Source organism: Hyla sarda, unplaced genomic scaffold (assembly GCF_029499605.1).
Source record: "Hyla sarda isolate aHylSar1 unplaced genomic scaffold, aHylSar1.hap1 scaffold_188, whole genome shotgun sequence".
Taxonomy (NCBI): Eukaryota; Metazoa; Chordata; class Amphibia; order Anura; family Hylidae; genus Hyla; species Hyla sarda.
This window is the reverse complement of record NW_026608532.1, coordinates 93,162-112,008: the sequence shown is the minus strand read 5'-3', so window position 1 is coordinate 112,008 and position 18,847 is coordinate 93,162. Positions and strand designations below refer to the sequence as shown.

General features: G+C 46.4%; 7 non-coding genes and 1 pseudogene across 7 annotated transcripts; all 8 read right to left on the bottom strand.

Annotated features, from left to right (window-relative positions):
- Positions 1-600: 600 nt before the first annotated feature.
- On the bottom strand, positions 601-818 carry LOC130315647 (U2 spliceosomal RNA; annotated as a pseudogene).
- A 2,079-nt stretch (positions 819-2,897) lies between these two features.
- On the bottom strand, positions 2,898-3,088 carry LOC130315679 (U2 spliceosomal RNA). The gene has a single exon (XR_008863136.1). It is a non-coding gene; the product is annotated as a U2 spliceosomal RNA (small nuclear RNA).
- Positions 3,089-5,178: 2,090 nt separating this feature from the next.
- On the bottom strand, positions 5,179-5,369 carry LOC130315678 (U2 spliceosomal RNA). Its single transcript, XR_008863135.1, has one exon. It is a non-coding gene; the product is annotated as a U2 spliceosomal RNA (small nuclear RNA).
- A 2,094-nt stretch (positions 5,370-7,463) lies between these two features.
- Positions 7,464-7,655, bottom strand: LOC130315625 (U2 spliceosomal RNA). Its single transcript, XR_008863094.1, has one exon. It is a non-coding gene; the product is annotated as a U2 spliceosomal RNA (small nuclear RNA).
- Positions 7,656-9,742: 2,087 nt separating this feature from the next.
- Positions 9,743-9,933, bottom strand: LOC130315630 (U2 spliceosomal RNA). Its single transcript, XR_008863098.1, has one exon. It is a non-coding gene; the product is annotated as a U2 spliceosomal RNA (small nuclear RNA).
- Positions 9,934-12,025: 2,092 nt separating this feature from the next.
- LOC130315677 (U2 spliceosomal RNA) lies at positions 12,026-12,216 on the bottom strand. Its single transcript, XR_008863134.1, has one exon. It is a non-coding gene; the product is annotated as a U2 spliceosomal RNA (small nuclear RNA).
- A 2,076-nt stretch (positions 12,217-14,292) lies between these two features.
- Positions 14,293-14,482, bottom strand: LOC130315622 (U2 spliceosomal RNA). The gene has a single exon (XR_008863091.1). It is a non-coding gene; the product is annotated as a U2 spliceosomal RNA (small nuclear RNA).
- Positions 14,483-16,575: 2,093 nt separating this feature from the next.
- On the bottom strand, positions 16,576-16,766 carry LOC130315676 (U2 spliceosomal RNA). The gene has a single exon (XR_008863133.1). It is a non-coding gene; the product is annotated as a U2 spliceosomal RNA (small nuclear RNA).
- Positions 16,767-18,847: the final 2,081 nt, after the last annotated feature.

The window sequence follows — 18,847 nt, the reverse complement described above, 5'->3', positions numbered from 1 at the left end:
GGAGCTTGACCCAGAACTTCCTCTTGCCGTTCCAGAACCGCACGGAGTTCAAGATTTTGTTTGCGAATCGCACCTCTTCGCAGTATCGTTGAAGAAAAGTGGCTATATCCTCCGTGGTCACATGAGGGCTGTGCATAGCCACCACCAACGGTATATGTTCCTCACCATAGAGGAACTGGAACGAAAGACCGTCGAGTCGATCGTCCCTCTGGTCCGCACCAGACAAGGTTGCATAGATGTTATCGCAACACGCCGTGGCCGTGAAGGTGACGGTATACAGGCCACGGCTTTCCTGGTCATTTAGACACAGGATGTCCTCCCTATTGAGGCGGAAGTAGTCAAGAAGAATCACCTCTGCAATGAAGCGGAGGTTCTTCAACTGACGATGGCTCTCCGACACCTCTATGCGGATGGTATTTCGCATCGACATTTCCCCAGAGGGGAAAGCCCAGGAGAACGGCATCTTCCACACCCAGGGACTAAGCCCCTTCCCCAATAGCAGCAGGGGCTCGGAATCCCGCTATAAAAGCGGAACCCTTACCCAAGGCAGAGGTCGGGGGTACCCTAGGTGCTTCCGAAGCTACAGGTAACGCTCAACGTACCGAAAATGCCTTCTGAGACACAAGGTCCCAGAGACAGGGGGATCGCAACCCGTTGTCTGTGGACTAAGCCCGCTCCCCAATAGCAGCAAGGGGGTGAAGTCCCTCCGTAAGGAGAGACAATCCCCCAAGGCCGAGAAGCGGGGTACCACAGACACCTTCCGACCAGACCAAATGCAGATACTACACTTGATCTTAGCCAAAAGGCCGAGAAGCGATAACCGTGAAAGGGGCGGGCCCAACAAGGTCCCCTTCATGGGCACTATCACTGCTTGCTGTCAGGGAGGCTGCCAGACAATTTTCCATGCACACTCTGGGCTGGGGGGCAGTCAACCACCAGTACACACAGCAGAACCTAAACCCATACCATTATTGCTAAGCAGCAAGACAGGGGCCCATTGCACTCCCACGGGGCCTTTTTAAATGCAATCCATAACCCGGATTTGCCAGGAACCCTTCTTACTCCTCCTACTTGCATGTGACACTGGGCTTAGGATCTGCATAGGAAACACACACACAAGCACACACCTACCTTTGTTGCCTGCAGATGCCTCCTTGGCTGTCCCCAAACGGTATCAAACCAACACCCACGGGAAGCTGTAAGCATAGAGGACATGCCTGCACCCCATTGGACTTACCTGTGTGGGTTAAACCCGGGTTATTTGACAACCTATGGCGGTGATGGTTCTGCTCAGGCAGAGCAGTGCTGATGCTCCTCATAAAGCTGTCGCTGCTGTGAAGGTTCTAGGTGACATCACAAATCCCTATGGTTACATACACAACAAAGCTGGGTTGTTGTTGTTTACACTCTGCAAGGCCTGTGGAAGTGAGTGACATCATAGCACTGTAGTTCTGAGGGTTCTAGATGGATGCAACAATCTCCTGTTGCTTCTATGAAGGCCATAATAGACGACATCACCAAACAGCTCCATAGTCACATACACAGCAAAGGAGAGATGTTGTTTACACCTAGTGATGTCAGTGGTATTGAGTGACATCACAGCACAGTGCTAAGGCTCCTGGGCCTGGACACAGCAGCGGCTGCAATATCTCAACGGAGAATACGTTTATATATATGTGTGTGTGTGCGCGTATATATATATATATATATATATATATATATATATATTTCTCCGCCGAAATCACTTTTAAACCCATTTCCACCTTTTTTTCCCTTCTCTTCCTCTTACTTTTTTTTCACGTTTTTTTACGTTTTTCTCCTTTTCGCCTCTTTTCTGGGCGTATTATTCTTCTTTTTCTTCTTTTTTTTCGTCTAATGCATACCCCATCAGTGCAGCAATGCTTATTCAATACCGCCAGCAGATGGAGACACTGGGGGATAATTTTCTAAGGATTTATACTGATTTTTCCTGTCTGAATTTGTCGCACAGAAAGTTGCAGGCCAAATATGTGTGACATTTCTGCGACTTTAGCTTCTAGAGCATTTTTACAACATTATACATAGGTGCTGAATACATAAAAAGCGACTGTTCAGCGACAGACAAGTCGCATCGGCTGAAAGTAGGCCAGAATGTCAGTCCATGTTGGAGCAGGTTTAGATACAGTCTAAAGCATAGATCTCAAAGTCTGTGCACAGAATTTAGCAAGGGCCTCGCACCTTCTGATGCATCAGGTAGGTGCACAATAGCATAGCCTAACCCTCTGTACTTTGGTCTATATTGATGCGGGACATAGACAGCCAGCTGATGACCAATCCATTAGTGCAATGGATGGCTGGAAGCATTTGTCTTTGCCTTTGCAATACCACAGAAGCAATGCATGGTCAATGTACAGCAATGACACACCTGTGTGAACAGCCAGGAGACCCCCCCCCCCCCATGTTATGTTACATAGTTACATAGTTAGTACGGTCGAAAAAAGACATATGTCCATCAAGTTCAACCAGGGAATTAAGGGGTAGGGGTGTGGCGCGATATTGGGGAAGGGATGAGATTTTATATTTCTTCATAAGCATTAATCTTATTTTGTCAATTAGGAACATTCAGCACCCACCCGCTATCAAGGCAGCTGCCTATCATGTCATGCCCTACCTGCACAGGTGTGCTGGCTACTCAAATGATCCAATTAAGGAGGCCATTTAGTCAGCAGCAGCAGAAGTCCTGTGCCTGGACGCTCCAACAGCGGCCAGACACAAGCAGAAGCAGAAGCAGCAGCAGCACCACCTTTTGTTTTTTGGCTGCAGCAGCAGCAGCAGCAAGGCCCACAGGGCTGGCTAGCTGGCTAGCCAGCAAGCAGGTAGCAATGAAAGTAGGAATCTTTCTTTTTAACCCTGTAAGGGGGTGGTGCACTGTACCCGAAGATACTGCCATATCGGGTCAATGCATAGGGCGACGGAAGCAAGCTTCGAAATCGGCCCCCGTTCTCAAAAATCCATTTAATATATGGTCCCCAGATAGGGGACGTATCAGATATTAAACTGATAAGAACAGATACTACACTTGATCTTAGCCAAAAGGCCGAGAAGCGATAACCGTGAAAGGGGCGGGCCCAACAAGGTCCCCTTCATGGGCACTATCACTGCTTGCTGTCAGGGAGGCTGCCAGACAATTTTCCATGCACACTCTGGGCTGGGGGGCAGTCAACCACCAGTACACACAGCAGAACCTAAACCCATACCATTATTGCTAAGCAGCAAGACAGGGGCCCATTGCACTCCCACGGGGCCTTTTTAAATGCAATCCATAACCCGGATTTGCCAGGAACCCTTCTTACTCCTCCTACTTGCATGTGACACTGGGCTTAGGATCTGCATAGGAAACACACACACAAGCACACACCTACCTTTGTTGCCTGCAGATGCCTCCTTGGCTGTCCCCAAACGGTATCAAACCAACACCCACGGGAAGCTGTAAGCATAGAGGACATGCCTGCACCCCATTGGACTTACCTGTGTGGGTTAAACCCGGGTTATTTGACAACCTATGGCGGTGATGGTTCTGCTCAGGCAGAGCAGTGCTGATGCTCCTCATAAAGCTGTCGCTGCTGTGAAGGTTCTAGGTGACATCACAAATCCCTATGGTTACATACACAACAAAGCTGGGTTGTTGTTGTTTACACTCTGCAAGGCCTGTGGAAGTGAGTGACATCATAGCACTGTAGTTCTGAGGGTTCTAGATGGATGCAACAATCTCCTGTTGCTTCTATGAAGGCCATAATAGACGACATCACCAAACAGCTCCATAGTCACATACACAGCAAAGGAGAGATGTTGTTTACACCTAGTGATGTCAGTGGTATTGAGTGACATCACAGCACAGTGCTAAGGCTCCTGGGCCTGGACACAGCAGCGGCTGCAATATCTCAACGGAGAATACGTTTATATATATGTGCGTGTGTGCGCGTATATATATATATATATATATATATATATATATATATATATATATATTTCTCCGCCGAAATCACTTTTAAACCCATTTCCACCTTTTTTTCCCTTCTCTTCCTCTTACTTTTTTTTCACGTTTTTTTACGTTTTTCTCCTTTTCGCCTCTTTTCTGGGCGTATTATTCTTCTTTTTCTTCTTTTTTTTCGTCTAATGCATACCCCATCAGTGCAGCAATGCTTATTCAATACCGCCAGCAGATGGAGACACTGGGGGATAATTTTCTAAGGATTTATACTGATTTTTCCTGTCTGAATTTGTCGCACAGAAAGTTGCAGGCCAAATATGTGTGACATTTCTGCGACTTTAGCTTCTAGAGCATTTTTACAACATTATACATAGGTGCTGAATACATAAAAAGCGACTGTTCAGCGACAGACAAGTCGCATCGGCTGAAAGTAGGCCAGAATGTCAGTCCATGTTGGAGCAGGTTTAGATACAGTCTAAAGCATAGATCTCAAAGTCTGTGCACAGAATTTAGCAAGGGCCTCGCACCTTCTGATGCATCAGGTAGGTGCACAATAGCATAGCCTAACCCTCTGTACTTTGGTCTATATTGATGCGGGACATAGACAGCCAGCTGATGACCAATCCATTAGTGCAATGGATGGCTGGAAGCATTTGTCTTTGCCTTTGCAATACCACAGAAGCAATGCATGGTCAATGTACAGCAATGACACACCTGTGTGAACAGCCAGGAGACCCCCCCCCCCCCCATGTTATGTTACATAGTTACATAGTTAGTACGGTCGAAAAAAGACATATGTCCATCAAGTTCAACCAGGGAATTAAGGGGTAGGGGTGTGGCGCGATATTGGGGAAGGGATGAGATTTTATATTTCTTCATAAGCATTAATCTTATTTTGTCAATTAGGAACATTCAGCACCCACCCGCTATCAAGGCAGCTGCCTATCATGTCATGCCCTACCTGCACAGGTGTGCTGGCTACTCAAATGATCCAATTAAGGAGGCCATTTAGTCAGCAGCAGCAGAAGTCCTGTGCCTGGACGCTCCAACAGCGGCCAGACACAAGCAGAAGCAGAAGCAGCAGCAGCACCACCTTTTGTTTTTTGGCTGCAGCAGCAGCAGCAGCAAGGCCCACAGGGCTGGCTAGCTGGCTAGCCAGCAAGCAGGTAGCAATGAAAGTAGGAATCTTTCTTTTTAACCCTGTAAGGGGGTGGTGCACTGTACCCGAAGATACTGCCATATCGGGTCAATGCATAGGGCGACGGAAGCAAGCTTCGAAATCGGCCCCCGTTCTCAAAAATCCATTTAATATATGGTCCCCAGATAGGGGACGTATCAGATATTAAACTGATAAGAACAGATACTACACTTGATCTTAGCCAAAAGGCCGAGAAGCGATAACCGTGAAAGGGGCGGGCCCAACAAGGTCCCCTTCATGGGCACTATCACTGCTTGCTGTCAGGGAGGCTGCCAGACAATTTTCCATGCACACTCTGGGCTGGGGGGCAGTCAACCACCAGTACACACAGCAGAACCTAAACCCATACCATTATTGCTAAGCAGCAAGACAGGGGCCCATTGCACTCCCACGGGGCCTTTTTAAATGCAATCCATAACCCGGATTTGCCAGGAACCCTTCTTACTCCTCCTACTTGCATGTGACACTGGGCTTAGGATCTGCATAGGAAACACACACACAAGCACACACCTACCTTTGTTGCCTGCAGATGCCTCCTTGGCTGTCCCCAAACGGTATCAAACCAACACCCACGGGAAGCTGTAAGCATAGAGGACATGCCTGCACCCCATTGGACTTACCTGTGTGGGTTAAACCCGGGTTATTTGACAACCTATGGCGGTGATGGTTCTGCTCAGGCAGAGCAGTGCTGATGCTCCTCATAAAGCTGTCGCTGCTGTGAAGGTTCTAGGTGACATCACAAATCCCTATGGTTACATACACAACAAAGCTGGGTTGTTGTTGTTTACACTCTGCAAGGCCTGTGGAAGTGAGTGACATCATAGCACTGTAGTTCTGAGGGTTCTAGATGGATGCAACAATCTCCTGTTGCTTCTATGAAGGCCATAATAGACGACATCACCAAACAGCTCCATAGTCACATACACAGCAAAGGAGAGATGTTGTTTACACCTAGTGATGTCAGTGGTATTGAGTGACATCACAGCACAGTGCTAAGGCTCCTGGGCCTGGACACAGCAGCGGCTGCAATATCTCAACGGAGAATACGTTTATATATATGTGTGTGTGTGCGCGTATATATATATATATATATATATATATATATATATATATATATATATATTTCTCCGCCGAAATCACTTTTAAACCCATTTCCACCTTTTTTTCCCTTCTCTTCCTCTTACTTTTTTTTCACGTTTTTTTACGTTTTTCTCCTTTTCGCCTCTTTTCTGGGCGTATTATTCTTCTTTTTCTTCTTTTTTTTCGTCTAATGCATACCCCATCAGTGCAGCAATGCTTATTCAATACCGCCAGCAGATGGAGACACTGGGGGATAATTTTCTAAGGATTTATACTGATTTTTCCTGTCTGAATTTGTCGCACAGAAAGTTGCAGGCCAAATATGTGTGACATTTCTGCGACTTTAGCTTCTAGAGCATTTTTACAACATTATACATAGGTGCTGAATACATAAAAAGCGACTGTTCAGCGACAGACAAGTCGCATCGGCTGAAAGTAGGCCAGAATGTCAGTCCATGTTGGAGCAGGTTTAGATACAGTCTAAAGCATAGATCTCAAAGTCTGTGCACAGAATTTAGCAAGGGCCTCGCACCTTCTGATGCATCAGGTAGGTGCACAATAGCATAGCCTAACCCTCTGTACTTTGGTCTATATTGATGCGGGACATAGACAGCCAGCTGATGACCAATCCATTAGTGCAATGGATGGCTGGAAGCATTTGTCTTTGCCTTTGCAATACCACAGAAGCAATGCATGGTCAATGTACAGCAATGACACACCTGTGTGAACAGCCAGGAGACCCCCCCCCCCCCCCATGTTATGTTACATAGTTACATAGTTAGTACGGTCAGAAAAAGACATATGTCCATCAAGTTTCAACCAGGGAATTAAGGTGTAGGGGTGTGGCGCGATATTGGGGAAGGGATGAGATTTTATATTTCTTCATAAGCATTAATCTTATTTTGTCAATTAGGAACATTCAGCACCCACCCGCTATCAAGGCAGCTGCCTATCATGTCATGCCCTACCTGCACAGGTGTGCTGGCTACTCAAATGATCCAATTAAGGAGGCCATTTAGTCAGCAGCAGCAGAAGTCCTGTGCCTGGACGCTCCAACAGCGGCCAGACACAAGCAGAAGCAGAAGCAGCAGCAGCACCACCTTTTGTTTTTTGGCTGCAGCAGCAGCAGCAGCAAGGCCCACAGGGCTGGCTAGCTGGCTAGCCAGCAAGCAGGTAGCAATGAAAAGTAGGAATCTTTCTTTTAACCCTGTAAGGGGGTGGTGCACTGTACCCGAAGATACTGCCATATCGGGTCAATGCATAGGGCGACCGGAAGCAAGCTTCGAAATCGGCCCCCGTTCTCAAAATCCATTTAAATATATGGTCCCCAGATAGGGGACGTATCAGATATTAAACTGATAAGAACAGATACTACACTTGATCTTAGCCAAAAGGCCGAGAAGCGATAACCGTGAAAGGGGCGGGCCCAACAAGGTCCCCTTCATGGGCACTATCACTGCTTGCTGTCAGGGAGGCTGCCAGACAATTTTCCATGCACACTCTGGTTGGGGGGCAGTCAACCACCAGTACACACAGCAGAACCTAAACCCATACCATTATTGCTAAGCAGCAAGACAGGGGCCCATTGCACTCCCACGGGGCCTTTTTAAATGCAATCCATAACCCGGATTTGCCAGGAACCCTTCTTACTCCTCCTACTTGCATGTGACACTGGGCTTAGGATCTGCATAGGAAACACACACACAAGCACACACCTACCTTTGTTGCCTGCAGATGCCTCCTTGGCTGTCCCCAAACGGTATCAAACCAACACCCACGGGAAGCTGTAAGCATAGAGGACATGCCTGCACCCCATTGGACTTACCTGTGTGGGTTAAACCCGGGTTATTTGACAACCTATGGCGGTGATGGTTCTGCTCAGGCAGAGCAGTGCTGATGCTCCTCATAAAGCTGTCGCTGCTGTGAAGGTTCTAGGTGACATCACAAATCCCTATGGTTACATACACAACAAAGCTGGGTTGTTGTTGTTTACACTCTGCAAGGCCTGTGGAAGTGAAGTGACATCATAGCACTGTAGTTCTGAGGGTTCTAGATGGATGCAACAATCTCCTGTTGCTTCTATGAAGGCCATAATAGACGACATCACCAAACAGCTCCATAGTCACATACACAGCAAAGGAGAGATGTTGTTTACACCTAGTGATGTCAGTGGTATTGAGTGACATCACAGCACAGTGCTAAGGCTCCTGGGCCTGGACACAGCAGCGGCTGCAATATCTCAACGGAGAATACGTTTATATATATGTGTGTGTGTGCGCGTATATATATATATATATATATATATATATATATATATATATATTTCTCCGCCGAAATCACTTTTAAACCCATTTCCACCTTTTTTTCCCTTCTCTTCCTCTTACTTTTTTTTCACGTTTTTTTACGTTTTTCTCCTTTTCGCCTCTTTTCTGGGCGTATTATTCTTCTTTTCTTCTTTTTTTTCGTCTAATGCATACCCCATCAGTGCAGCAATGCTTATTCAATACCGCCAGCAGATGGAGACACTGGGGGATAATTTTCTAAGGATTTATACTGATTTTTCCTGTCTGAATTTGTCGCACAGAAAGTTGCAGGCCAAATATGTGTGACATTTCTGCGACTTTAGCTTCTAGAGCATTTTTACAACATTATACATAGGTGCTGAATACATAAAAAGCGACTGTTCAGCGACAGACAAGTCGCATCGGCTGAAAGTAGGCCAGAATGTCAGTCCATGTTGGAGCAGGTTTAGATACAGTCTAAAGCATAGATCTCAAAGTCTGTGCACAGAATTTAGCAAGGGCCTCGCACCTTCTGATGCATCAGGTAGGTGCACAATAGCATAGCCTAACCCTCTGTACTTTGGTCTATATTGATGCGGGACATAGACAGCCAGCTGATGACCAATCCATTAGTGCAATGGATGGCTGGAAGCATTTGTCTTTGCCTTTGCAATACCACAGAAGCAATGCATGGTCAATGTACAGCAATGACACACCTGTGTGAACAGCCAGGAGAACCCCCCCCCCCATGTTATGTTACATAGTTACATAGTTAGTACGGTCGAAAAAAGACATATGTCCATCAAGTTCAACCAGGGAATTAAGGGGTAGGGTGTGGCGCGAATATTGGGGAAGGGATGAGATTTTATATTTCTTCATAAGCATTAATCTTATTTTGTCAATTAGGAACATTCAGCACCCACCCGCTATCAAGGCAGCTGCCTATCATGTCATGCCCTACCTGCACAGGTGTGCTGGCTACTCAAATGATCCAATTAAGGAGGCCATTTAGTCAGCAGCAGCAGAAGTCCTGTGCCTGGACGCTCCAACAGCGGCCCAGACACAAGCAGAAGCAGAAGCAGCAGCAGCACCACCTTTTGTTTTTTGGCTGCAGCAGCAGCAGCAGCAGCAAGGCCCACAGGGCTGGCTAGCTGGCTAGCCAGCAAGCAGGTATCAATGAAAGTAGGAATCTTTCTTTTTAACCCTGTAAGGGGGTGGTGCACTGTACCCGAAGATACTGCCATATCGGGTCAATGCATAGGGCGACGGAAGCAAGCTTCGAAATCGGCCCCCGTTCTCAAAAATCCATTTAATATATGTCCCCAGATAGGGGGACGTATCAGATATTAAACTGATAAGAACAGATACTACACTTGATCTTAGCCAAAAGGCCGAGAAGCGATAACCGTGAAAGGGGCGGGCCCAACAAGGTCCCTTCATGGGCACTATCACTGCTTGCTGTCAGGGAGGCTGCCAGACAATTTTCCATGCACACTCTGGGCTGGGGGGCAGTCAACCACCAGTACACCACAGCAGAACCTAAACCCATACCATTATTGCTAAGCAGCAAGACAGGGGCCCATTGCACTCCCACGGGGCCTTTTTAATGCAATCCATAACCCGGATTTGCCAGGAACCCTTCTTACTCCTCCTACTTGCATGTGACACTGGGCTTAGGATCTGCATAGGAAACACACACACAAGCACACACCTACCTTTGTTGCCTGCAGATGCCTCCTTGGCTGTCCCCAAACGGTATCAAACCAACACCCACGGGAAGCTGTAAGCATAGAGGACATGCCTGCACCCCATTGGACTTACCTGTGTGGGTTAAACCCGTGGTTATTTGACAAACCTATGGCGGTGATGGTTCTGCTCAGGCAGAGCAGTGCTGATGCTCCTCATAAAGCTGTCGCTGCTGTGAAGGTTCTAGGTGACATCACAAATCCCTATGGTTACATACACAACAAAGCTGGGTTGTTGTTGTTTACACTCTGCAAGGCCTGTGGAAGTGAGTGACATCATAGCACTGTAGTTCTGAGGGGTTCTAGATGGATGCAACAATCTCCTGTTGCTTCTATGAAGGCCATAATAGACGACATCACCAAACAGCTCCCATAGTCACATACACAGCAAAGGAGAGATGTTGTTTACAACCTAGTGATGTCAGTGGTATTGAGTGACATCACAGCAACAGTGCTAAGGCTCCTGGGCCTGGACACAGCAGCGGCTGCAATATCTCAACGGAGATACGTTTATATATATGTGTGTGTGTGCGCGTATATATATATATATATATATATTATATATATATATATATATATATTTCTCCGCCGAAATCACTTTTAAACCCATTTCCACCTTTTTTTCCCTTCTCTTCCTCTTACTTTTTTTTCACGTTTTTTTACGTTTTTCTCCTTTTCGCCTCTTTTCTGGGCGTATTATTCTTCTTTTTCTTCTTTTTTTTCGTCTAATGCATACCCCATCAGTGCAGCAATGCTTATTCAATACCGCCAGCAGATGGAGACACTGGGGGATAATTTTCTAAGATTTATACTGATTTTTCCTGTCTGAATTTGTCGCACAGAAAGTTGCAGGCCAAATATGTGTGACATTTCTGCGACTTTAGCTTCTAGAGCATTTTTACAACATTATACATAGGGTGCTGAATACATAAAAAGCGACTGTTCAGCGACAGACAAGTCGCATCGGCTGAAAGTAGGCCAGAATGTCAGTCCATGTTGGAGCAGGTTTAGATACAGTCTAAAGCATAGATCTCAAAGTCTGTGCACAGAATTTAGCAAGGGCCTCGCACCTTCTGATGCATCAGGTAGGTGCACAATAGCATAGCCTAACCCTCTGTACTTTGGTCTATATTGATGCGGGACATAGACAGCCAGCTGATGACCAATCCATTAGTGCAATGGATGGCTGGAAGCATTTGTCTTTGCCTTTGCAATACCACAGAAGCAATGCATGGTCAATGTACAGCAATGACACACCTGTGTGAACAGCCAGGAGACCCCCCCCCCCATGTTATGTTACATAGTTACATAGTTAGTACGGTCGAAAAAAGACATATGTCCATCAAGTTCAACCAGGGAATTAAGGGGTAGGGGTGTGGCGCGATATTGGGGAAGGGATGAGATTTTATATTTCTTCATAAGCATTAATCTTATTTTGTCAATTAGGAACATTCAGCACCCACCCGCTATCAAGGCAGCTGCCTATCATGTCATGCCCTACCTGCACAGGTGTGCTGGCTACTCAAATGATCCAATTAAGGAGGCCATTTAGTCAGCAGCAAGCAGAAGTCCTGTGCCTGGACGCTCCAACAGCGGCCAGACACAAGCAGAAGCAGAAGCAGCAGCAGCACCACCTTTTGTTTTTTGCTGCAGCATCAGCAGCAGCAGCAAGGCCCACAGGGCTGGCTAGCTGGCTAGCCAGCAAGCAGGTAGCAATGAAAGTAGGAATCTTTCTTTTTAACCCTGTAAGGGGTGGTGCACTGTACCCGAAGATACTGCCATATCGGGTCAATGCATAGGGCGACGGAAGCAAGCTTCGAAATCGGCCCCCGTTCTCAAAAATCCATTTAATATATGGTCCCCAGATAGGGGACGTATCAGATATTAAACTGATAAGAACAGATACTACACTTGATCTTAGCCAAAAGGCCGAGAAGCGATAACCGTGAAAGGGGCGGGCCCAACAAGGTCCCCTTCATGGGCACTATCACTGCTTGCTGTCAGGGAGGCTGCCAGACAATTTTCCATGCACACTCTGGGCTGGGGGGCAGTCAACCACCAGTACACACAGCAGAACCTAAACCCATACCATTATTGCTAAGCAGCAAGACAAGGGGCCATTGCACTCCCACGGGGCCTTTTTAAATGCAATCCATAACCCGGATTTGCCAGGAACCCTTCTTACTCCTCCTACTTGCATGTGACACTGGGCTTAGGATCTGCATAGGAAACACACACACAAGCACACACCTACCTTTGTTGCCTGCAGATGCCTCCTTGGCTGTCCCCAAACGGTATCAAACCAACACCCACGGGAAGCTGTAAGCATAGAGGACATGCCTGCACCCCATTGGACTTACCTGTGTGGGTTAAACCCGGGTTATTTGACAACCTATGGCGGTGATGGTTCTGCTCAGGCAGAGCAGTGCTGATGCTCCTCATAAAGCTGTCGCTGCTGTGAAGGTTCTAGGTGACATCACAAATCCCTATGGTTACATACACAACAAAGCTGGTTGTTGTTGTTTACACTCTGCAAGGCCTGTGGAAGTGAGTGACATCATAGCACTGTAGTTCTGAGGGTTCTAGATGGATGCAACATTCTCCTGTTGCTTCTATGAAGGCCATAATAGACGACATCACCAAACAGCTCCATAGTCACATACACAGCAAAGGAGAGATGTTGTTTACACCTAGTGATGTCAGTGGTATTGAGTGACATCACAGCACAGTGCTAAGGCTCCTGGCCTGGACACAGCAGCGGCTGCAATATCTCAACGGAGAATACGTTTATATATATGTGTGTGTGTGCGCGTATATATATATATATATATATATATATATATATATATTTCTCCGCCGAAATCACTTTTAAACCCATTTCCACCTTTTTTTCCCTTCTCTTCCTCTTACTTTTTTTTCACGTTTTTTTACGTTTTTCTCCTTTTCGCCTCTTTTCTGGGCGTATTATTCTTCTTTTTCTTCTTTTTTTTCGTCTAATGCATACCCCATCAGTGCAGCAATGCTTATTCAATACCGCCAGCAGATGGAGACACTGGGGGATAATTTTCTAAGGATTTATACTGATTTTTCCTGTCTGAATTTGTCGCACAGAAAGTTGCAGGCCAAATATGTGTGACATTTCTGCGACTTTAGCTTCTAGAGCATTTTTACAACATTATACATAGGTGCTGAATACATAAAAAGCGACTGTTCAGCGACAGACAAGTCGCATACGGCTGAAAGTAGGCCAGAATGTCAGTCCATGTTGGAGCAGGTTTAGATACAGTCTAAAGCATAGATCTCAAAGTCTGTGCACAGAATTTAGCAAGGGCCTCGCACCTTCTGATGCATCAGGGTAGGTGCACAATAGCATAGCCTAACCCTCTGTACTTTGGTCTATATTGATGCGGGACATAGACAGCCAGCTGATGACCAATCCATTAGGTGCAATGGATGGCTGGAAGCATTTGTCTTTGCCTTGCAATACCACAGAAGCAATGCATGGTCAATGTACAGCAATGACACACCTGTGTGAACAGCCAGGAGACCCCCCCCCCCCATGTTATGTTACATAGTTACATAGTTAGTACGGTCGAAAAAAGACATATGTCCATCAAGTTCAACCAGGGAATTAAGGGGTAGGGGTGTGGCGCGATATTGGGGAAGGGATGAGATTTTATATTTCTTCATAAGCATTAATCTTATTTTGTCAATTAGGAACATTCAGCACCCACCCGCTATCAAGGCAGCTGCCTATCATGTCATGCCCTACCTGCACAGGTGTGCTGGCTACTCAAATGATCCAATTAAGGAGGCCATTTAGTCAGCAGCAGCAGAAGTCCTGTGCCTGGACGCTCCAACAGCGGCCAGACACAAGCAGAAGCAGAAGCAGCAGCAGCACCACCTTTTGTTTTTGGCTGCAGCAGCAGCAGCAGCAAGGCCCACAGGGCTGGCTAGCTGGCTAGCCAGCAAGCATGTAGCAATGAAAGTAGGAATCTTTCTTTTAACCCTGTAAGGGGGTGGTGCACTGTACCCGAAGATACTGCCATATCGGGTCAATGCATAGGGCGACGGAAGCAAGCTTCGAAATCGGCCCCCGTTCTCAAAATCCATTTAATATATGGTCCCCAGATAGGGGACGTATCAGATATTAAACTGATAAGAACAGATACTACACTTGATCTTAGCCAAAAGGCCGAGAAGCGATAACCGTGAAAGGGGCGGGCCCAACAAGGTCCCCTTCATGGCACTATCACTGCTTGCTGTCAGGGAGGCTGCCAGACAATTTTCCATGCACACTCTGGGCTGGGGGGCAGTCAACCACCAGTACACACAGCAGAACCTAAACCCATACCATTATTGCTAAGCAGCAAGACAGGGGCCCATTGCACTCCCACGGGGCCTTTTTAAATGCAATCCATAACCCGGATTTGCCAGGAACCCTTCTTACTCCTCCTACTTGCATGTGACACTGGGCTTAGGATCTGCATAGGAAACACACACACAAGCACACACCCTACCTTTGTTGCCTGCAGATGCCTCCTTGGCTGTCCCCAAACGGTATCAAACCAACACCCACGGGGAAGCTGTAAGCATAGAGGACATGCCTGCACCCCATTGGACTTACCTGTGTGGGTTAAACCCGGGTTATTTGACAACCTATGGCGGTGATGGTTCTGCTCAGGCAGAGCAGTGCTGATGCTCCTCATAAAGCTGTCGCTGCTGTGAAGGTTCTAGGGTGACATCACAAATCCCTATGGTTACATACACAACAAAGCTGGGTTGTTGTTGTTTACACTCTGCAAGGCCTGTGGAAGTGAGTGACATCATAGCACTGTAGTTCTGAGGGTTCTAGATGGATGCAACAATCTCCTGTTGCTTCTATGAAGGCCATAATAGACGACATCACCAAACAGCTCCATAGTCACATACACAGCAAAGGAGAGATGTTGTTTACAACCTAGTGATGTCAGTGGTATTGAGTGACATCACAGCACAGTGCTAAGGCTCCTGGGCCTGGACACAGCAGCGGCTGCAATATCTCAACGGAGAATACGTTTATATATATGTGTGTGTGTGCGCGTATATATATATATATATATATATATATATATATATTATATATATATATTTCTCCGCCGAAATCACTTTTAAACCCATTTCCACCTTTTTTTCCCTTCTCTTCCTCTTACTTTTTTTTCACGTTTTTTTACGTTTTTCTCCTTTTCGCCTCTTTTCTGGGCGTATTATTCTTCTTTTTCTTCTTTTTTTTCGTCTAATGCATACCCCATCAGTGCAGCAATGCTTATTCAATACCGCCAGCAGATGGAGACACTGGGGGATAATTTTCTAAGGATTTATACTGATTTTTCCTGTCTGAATTTGTCGCACAGAAAGTTGCAGGCCAAATATGTGTGACATTTCTGCGACTTTAGCTTCTAGAGCATTTTTACAACATTATACATAGGTGCTGAATACATAAAAAGCGACTGTTCAGCGACAGACAAGTCGCATCGGCTGAAAGTAGGCCAGAATGTCAGTCCATGTTGGAGCAGGTTTAGATACAGTCTAAAGCATAGATCTCAAAGTCTGTGCACAGAATTTAGCAAGGGCCTCGCACCTTCTGATGCATCAGGTAGGTGCACAATAGCATAGCCTAACCCTCTGTACTTTGGTCTATATTGATGCGGGACATAGACAGCCAGCTGATGACCAATCCATTAGTGCAATGGATGGCTGGAAGCATTTGTCTTTGCCTTTGCAATACCACAGAAGCAATGCATGGTCAATGTACAGCAATGACACACCTGTGTGAACAGCCAGGAGACCCCCCCCCCCCCATGTTATGTTACATAGTTACATAGTTAGTACGGTCGAAAAAAGACATATGTCCATCAAGTTCAACCAGGGAATTAAGGGGTAGGGGTGTGGCGCGATATTGGGGAAGGGATGAGATTTTATATTTCTTCATAAGCATTAATCTTATTTTGTCAATTAGGAACATTCAGCACCCACCCGCTATCAAGGCAGCTGCCTATCATGTCATGCCCTACCTGCACAGGTGTGCTGGCTACTCAAATGATCCAATTAAGGAGGCCATTTAGTCAGCAGCAGCAGAAGTCCTGTGCCTGGACGCTCCAACAGCGGCCAGACACAAGCAGAAGCAGAAGCAGCAGCAGCACCACCTTTTGTTTTTTGGCTGCAGCAGCAGCAGCAGCAAGGCCCACAGGGCTGGCTAGCTGGCTAGCCAGCAAGCAGGTAGCAATGAAAGTAGGAATCTTTCTTTTTAACCCTGTAAGGGGGTGGTGCACTGTACCCGAAGATACTGCCATATCGGGTCAATGCATAGGGCGACGGAAGCAAGCTTCGAAATCGGCCCCCGTTCTCAAAAATCCATTTAATATATGGTCCCCAGATAGGGGACGTATCAGATATTAAACTGATAAGAACAGATACTACACTTGATCTTAGCCAAAAGGCCGAGAAGCGATAACCGTGAAAGGGGCGGGCCCAACAAGGTCCCCTTCATGGGCACTATCACTGCTTGCTGTCAGGGAGGCTGCCAGACAATTTTCCATGCACACTCTGGGCTGGGGGGCAGTCAACCACCAGTACACACAGCAGAACCTAAACCCATACCATTATTGCTAAGCAGCAAGACAGGGGCCCATTGCACTCCCACGGGGCCTTTTTAAATGCAATCCATAACCCGGATTTGCCAGGAACCCTTCTTACTCCTCCTACTTGCATGTGACACTGGGCTTAGGATCTGCATAGGAAACACACACACAAGCACACACCTACCTTTTTTGCCTGCAGATGCCTCCTTGGCTGTCCCCAAACGGTATCAAACCAACACCCACGGGAAGCTGTAAGCATAGAGGACATGCCTGCACCCCATTGGACTTACCTGTGTGGGTTAAACCCGGGTTATTTGACAACCTATGGCGGTGATGGTTCTGCTCAGGCAGAGCAGTGCTGATGCTCCTCATAAAGCTGTCGCTGCTGTGAAGGTTCTAGGTGACATCACAAATCCCTATGGTTACATACACAACAAAGCTGGGTTGTTGTTGTTTACACTCTGCAAGGCCTGTGGAAGTGAGTGACATCATAGCACTGTAGTTCTGAGGGTTCTAGATGGATGCAACAATCTCCTGTTGCTTCTATGAAGGCCATAATAGACGACATCACCAAACAGCTCCATAGTCACATACACAGCAAAGGAGAGATGTTGTTTACACCTAGTGATGTCAGTGGTATTGAGTGACATCACAGCACAGTGCTAAGGCTCCTGGGCCTGGACACAGCAGCGGCTGCAATATCTCAACGGAGAATACGTTTATATATATGTGTGTGTGTGCGCGTATATATATATATATATATATATATATATATATATATATATATATTTCTCCGCGGAAATCACTTTTAAACCCATTTCCACCTTTTTTTCCCTTCTCTTCCTCTTACTTTTTTTTCACGTTTTTTTACGTTTTTCTCCTTTTCGCCTCTTTTCTGGGCGTATTATTCTTCTTTTTCTTCTTTTTTTTCGTCTAATGCATACCCCATCAGTGCAGCAATGCTTATTCAATACCGCCAGCAGATGGAGACACTGGGGGATAATTTTCTAAGGATTTATACTGATTTTTCCTGTCTGAATTTGTCGCACAGAAAGTTGCAGGCCAAATATGTGTGACATTTCTGCGACTTTAGCTTCTAGAGCATTTTTACAACATTATACATAGGTGCTGAATACATAAAAAGCGACTGTTCAGCGACAGACAAGTCGCATCGGCTGAAAGTAGGCCAGAATGTCAGTCCATGTTGGAGCAGGTTTAGATACAGTCTAAAGCATAGATCTCAAAGTCTGTGCACAGAATTTAGCAAGGGCCTCGCACCTTCTGATGCATCAGGTAGGTGCACAATAGCATAGCCTAACCCTCTGTACTTTGGTCTATATTGATGCGGGACATAGACAGCCAGCTGATGACCAATCCATTAGTGCAATGGATGGCTGGAAGCATTTGTCTTTGCCTTTGCAATACCACAGAAGCAATGCATGGTCAATGTACAGCAATGACACACCTGTGTGAACAGCCAGGAGACCCCCCCCCCCCCATGTTATGTTACATAGTTACATAGTTAGTACGGTCGAAAAAAGACATATGTCCATCAAGTTCAACCAGGGAATTAAGGGGTAGGGGTGTGGCGCGATATTGGGGAAGGGATGAGATTTTATATTTCTTCATAAGCATTAATCTTATTTTGTCAATTAGGAACATTCAGCACCCACCCGCTATCAAGGCAGCTGCCTATCATGTCATGCCCTACCTGCACAGGTGTGCTGGCTACTCAAATGATCCAATTAAGGAGGCCATTTAGTCAGCAGCAGCAGAAGTCCTGTGCCTGGACGCTCCAACAGCGGCCAGACACAAGCAGAAGCAGAAGCAGCAGCAGCACCACCTTTTGTTTTTTGGCTGCAGCAGCAGCAGCAGCAAGGCCCACAGGGCTGGCTAGCTGGCTAGCCAGCAAGCAGGTAGCAATGAAAGTAGGAATCTTTCTTTTTAACCCT